The sequence below is a fragment of the Magallana gigas genome, chromosome 10 (assembly GCF_963853765.1).
Source record: "Magallana gigas chromosome 10, xbMagGiga1.1, whole genome shotgun sequence".
Classification (NCBI taxonomy): Eukaryota; Metazoa; Mollusca; class Bivalvia; order Ostreida; family Ostreidae; genus Magallana; species Magallana gigas.
This window is the reverse complement of record NC_088862.1, coordinates 31,417,902-31,423,924: the sequence shown is the minus strand read 5'-3', so window position 1 is coordinate 31,423,924 and position 6,023 is coordinate 31,417,902.

Below are 6,023 nucleotides of genomic sequence, written 5' to 3'. Positions count from 1 at the left end.
TGCAATTAAAAAATATTTTGTTATATCAGTTGTTGCTTTTTTTATTGGGGGGGGGGGGGGGAGGGGGTGAATGGACCTTTTCTATGACTAATGCTGTTGCCTTAAATATTTGAATGTAATTTCAAAAGTAAGAGCTCTATGATTTTATATGAATGTTTTTTATTAGATGAAAAAAAAACTTAGATGATTGACAGTCCCACTTTTGTTATTATGCTTGGGAGTTAGTTTGGGAATTTTAGTACATGTTGATTTCAAAGGAGGTTAAATGTCCCTGGCATGATTTTTATAGACATTTGTCTAACTTAGAATGTCATAAACAAACTAATCTTGCTTCATTAGCGATATTAGTTTCATAATTTGTTACCTTAGACAAAGAATAATTTTCAGTTGTTTTTCGATTAATTACAAAAGAATGTATTATAATCCTTTCAATTTTTTCAATCATCATGCAACTAATTAATTAATGCATTAATTATCTTGCTGTTCATTTAAATACGCAGAGTATAAAGTAAAACGAAATTTTCAGCCCAAGTATTCTCAGTACTTTGACAATTCTATTTATCAGCTGCCTCTACAACAAAAAGGATAATACGTTTAGCCTAGTACATTGGTTTCTGCCCATCAACATATTTTTTTTATTGCATTATGAAAAAGAACCCACCACCACCCAAAGGAAATAACATTAACTTTATTCTCTAATTTCTTCTACATAAAATATAACGTATAAATGCTTGGGCATATATACATGCATGGGTCGATCTAAAAATAAGTATGACTTAAGGTTATTAGAAAAGTTAAAAAAGATTCATTTTATATTTTGATCGTATTAGTTCATAGTAGACTGATTATAAAACTGCATTATAGAACAAAAATTAAAAATAAACAACAAAACAAATCAAACGACTTCATTCAATAGATAAGGACGATTTTACATCGGATGACGATGGCCGAAAAGTTTGTCCCTGGTGTTACTAAAACAACAAAAATAGATGTATTTCAGAATTGTACTTATTTTTTCTTAATTTTATAACATAATCACATTAATAAAACACATTAAAATTATGACATATGAGAAAGTGTATCGTTACAAGCAGGTACAAGCAGTACATTGTATGTCTCCTGGCTCGTAATAAAACCGTTTTAATAAGAGCTTGGACTTTCGGTAGGATGTTGCTATCAAGTTTGCTCAACAAAACAAGTTGTGAAATATTGACGTCCTTCTTCAAAGAAGAATGCGTGAGTTGAGCAATGGTGACACGAAATTTTTACAGGTGAGATAAGTAGTGAAATATTTGGATTATATCACTATTATTGATTTACCATGTATAAAAACAAAACCTTGGGTTGCTGAGAAATCAGTTACATTTTTAAAAACCATTGATATGCACGACTATGAGAGAGTTCTATCCTCTCTAAATACTATTGATGTCAACAATTTAAGCAAAAAACATGTAGATGAAATCTTCACAAACACTGCTAATTTACTTTTAAACTCCGCTCAAAAAACATTTGGCACATCTAAAATTAATCAAAATCATAGTAAAAAACCATAGAAAACAAAGGACTGGTTCAATACGGAATGTTTTATAGCCCGTGAACGTAAATATAAGAAAATCATGGACAAAAGCATGAAACAGTATAGAAAAACTATAATGACAAAAATAAGAAAACTTAGGAGCAAGGACCCAAAAAACTACTGGAAAATAATAAATAAAAAAGTAAATAAAAAATGTAATGTTAATATTAATGAATTTTATGAATATTTTAAAAATATGAATAAGGGTGACTTAGAAAGTAACGAATTTGTACAACACGTGGACTCAGATGCAGATGATGGGACGGTGCTGTAACTGACTATAGCCAATTGTAAAAATAATAAAAGTGCTGGAAGCTATTGTATTTTTAATGAATATATCAAATCTTCAGCCAGTCTTATGTTGCCCATTTATGTTATATTATTTAATGTTTTTGAAACTGCAATATTACCTGAAGCTTGGATTGTGGGTAATATCCTGCCTATTTATAAAAACAAAGGTAATGACAATCTCCCAGAAAATTATAGACAAATTACCCTTCTTAGTTGCATGGGTAAATTATTTACATTTATATTGTCCAAACGATTAAACACATATGCCGATCAACAAAATATTTTGAATGAAAATCAAGGTGGTTTCAGATCAAATTATTCTACGATAGATAATTTATTTACTTTACATTCTTTGATTGCATTATCTTTGATGTTAAAAAAGAAAATGTATTGTGCATATATAGATTTTAAAGCTGCTTTTGACAATGTATGGAGAGTAGGACTTTGGCAGAAGCTTATACAAAATGGTATTACTGGAAAATGCTTCGAAGTAATAGTTAAGATGTCTTCTGAATGTCAGTCGAGAATTGCTGTAAATAATAATTTTTCTGAATATTTTCCATGCAGAATTAGAGTGCGTCAAGGGGAAAATTTATCACCATTTTTGTTTGCTTTATTTCTTAATGATGTAGAATCTTTTTTGATAACAACTAACAATATTGGTGTTTCTACAATATCATATGAAATTGAACATGAGCTTGGGATATTGTTAAGATTGTTGATTATTTTGTATGCTGATGATACAGCTTTACTCTCAGAAACACCTGAAGATCTTCAAAACCAACTTAATATTTTCCTTCTATATTGTCAAAAATGGAAACTTGAAGTTAATATTGAAAAAAACAAAAAATAGTTATTTTTACAAAGGGACGTATGAAAAATAATGTTTTTTATTTCAATGGTGAAGAAGTTGAGATTGTAAAAAACTTTAAATATCTTGGAGTTATATTTTCATCATCAGGTTCCTTTATTCAGACAAAAAAATATGCAACTGAAAGAGCTACTAAAGCTATGTATGGTATTCTAAAAAAGGCAAATAACTTCATCTTTCTTTAGATAAATCAGTTGCATTTGTTTGATAAGATTGTAGTTCCTATATTGTTATATGACTGTGAGGTATGTTGTAATCATTTCAAATGGATTTGTATGTGTGCAGGTTAGTTAATTAACACTAAAATGCTTTTTAATGTGCTTATCGCGGGTCTAAAGGTAGTAACATTGCAGAAAAATACATTTTCACCTTTAAAAAGCTCTTGTCAACGATTTCCTGAAAAAAATAATCATTTTCTTTCTTGTCAGCCCTACGTGTCTCCTCCACACTTGAGGCGGTGCTGTATCCTTTGACCATTGTGCATTTACTTATTGTGTGACTGGTAAATATTTCTTGATTCCAAAGCATATTATGAGATTGGATGTTTTTCCTTATGTAAGAAGTTCTCTTATTCATTTGAACGTAATGCCCATTCATCTACTAGTATGTCGTAGACTGGTCTCCAACTATATTTATGTTTATTTCTAAAAAAAAAAAATGAATTGCAGCAAGGACAATTTCGTTCTTATTAACCGCCAAAACTTGCCATTTCGAGTTATGAAATATAACGCATTAATGAGGATCGCATTGCCATTGTGTTTTATTAACCGGGGTTTCCAACGGAAATATCCGGTTATTAAAATGGTGAATATGGTGGGCGGGCGGGCGAGCGGCTGCTAAAAGGATACCCTTATACAGTTTTCAAGATAGGAAATAGTTCTCTTGCAGATCAATTGTACATATATTAGAGGTTTGCATATTGCTAGGATTTTGATTTCTGATAATTTATGAAAAAAATACCAGCTTTTGAACATAATCATTTTTTGGCAAAATATTGCATTATGGGTACCCTCATTGTACGGATAACTCCTCCTACAGTTTTCAAAATAGGAACATCTTCTTTTGCAGATCAATTGTACATATATAAGAGGTGAGCATATTGCTGGGATTTTGATTTGTGATAATTTATGAAAAAATACCAGCTTTTGAACTTAGTCATTTTTGGCAAAATATTGCATTTAGGGTACTCCTTTTCACTGGATGCGGTAGGTAGCGTTTATGAATTCAGGGTAGATACAGTTCACATGAAAGAAAACCCAGTTTGTTGTCACACTGGCAGCTTTCACTTGTTTTTCAATGTATTGCATGTTGCAATTTGTTTGATCAATGATTTTATCATCAGTTAACTGCTTGCCAATGTTCATGTAACAGGAAATATTTACTTTTTTAACTGTCTTTGTCTGTGATTTGAAAACTCCATAAAAAATGAGTGACACTTATAGCATAACTGAAAAACGTTATTGGCTGCGCCGCGTATTAATACATAGCATGTGATACATAAAAAATGGTGATTTTAAAATAATGCTGTTTTAAAGTGTACAAATTGAAAATAATATAAATATAAGTAAATGGGAATCATTCTCATTAAGCCCTTCGGGCTTTTTTGGATTGAACCACGCCCTAACCGACATTAACACCTCATAATACTCAAAGAATGTTTCCTTATCCCTTAAATAGATTTATAATGTACCAGCTGATGTGAGAACAGATCAAGTTTGATTTTGTTTCTCAGTTACATAAAATAGTTTTTAAAGAAAAAAACCCGAGCTCTTTTATGTGACAAAGTGTTAATTCCATTGACACTAGTCTTTGATAGCTACTTTACTTAATCTACTGGCAAAAAATTACTGGCCAATAGAAGTGCGAAATTATCTTAACAGCTATATGTATGAATGTTTATTTTTCTGGCATGTCATTACCAAAATTTTTACATTGCCCCATAAAAGTGGAAGGGGGGGGGGCAACTCCTTGTTAGTTCATTGTTTTATTTTTTGTATGTAAATTTAAGAAAAATCTTTGCTGTGCAAAAAGACCCCCACCCCTCTGATGCTACGTGCCTGAGAATTACATCGGATTCTCCGTGCTGGAATCTTCGCACGTTATTTAGTTGATATCTCGGAATTCCGAGAATCGGTTTCATTGGAACCATGTGCCATTATATTGTCCAATATGTTGAACTTTTGATTCGTTTTAGAAATTTGGAGTTTTCATTCAGCTAATACTTTGGCCAGTGTAACGAATTTGGCTTTCCGCTGAATTCACCATTTGGATTTTATAATAACTTTTACATTACAATTTACAGTTTACAATACAAATCAAATACAAGCTCGCAAAAGTTTGTAGGATTTAAGGGTCAACCGCAACGTCACGGAAATTTCACGATAAAAACTTCACTATTACTGAACTATACAATGTTTAGTATTCAGTTATATAATTTTTCTCTTTGGAGGTTTTAGAAAGGTTGATAATCTCATCTTATAAATATCCAAACAAAACATATTTGGTAAAGACATTTACAAAATCTAAACATGCAGTGCTTCACTCTTGAATTAAAAGTCAGCAGTTTCCTTCATAGCAAATGATTACAGTGCTGCTATCCTGAAAGTTGACAAGGATAGGATAGGATAGGATGCAGGATGCACGATACATGATAGAAATATAAAAGTTAAGTTCTATCCTATCCTATCCTATCCTGCATCCTGTAGCCAATCAGATTCGAGTATAAATTTCAGAGTTATTTTGCGAAACGAAAATTGGCTAAACAATGTATTTTCAACGTCAATTTAAAACGTTTAACAAGTTAAACCATTTAAGAATAATTATTATATCAAGAACGTGGTGCATAACATTAATGCGCGCTAAAATGTCGGCGCTACATCTTTGTCAATGCGTACGCAAGTACGGAGTTACTGCGAAAATTTGTTGCAACATTTGACAACGTCAGAAATATATTTCTGTATTTACTTCATTTAAAGTTTGCAAATTAATAAAAGCTTGAATTTATAAATGACTAATTTGGCATTTTAAAAGATAAACATGTAATATTACAAGAATCAGACATTGATGCACGTTTAATATAATTTCTTCGAAGCCCAGTAACAGGGACGCATATTTTTGTCCGATATTAACCTGAACATATCGAATTAATAAATGTTAGCTAGCTATAAATGCTTAAGAATTTATACTTTAAAAATACCTCCGAGTGGTTTAAACTATAAACGATATAAACTTCCTAAAGGAATTACTTATTTTCAGATCGTGTTTACATTTATCGCCGAACGAATC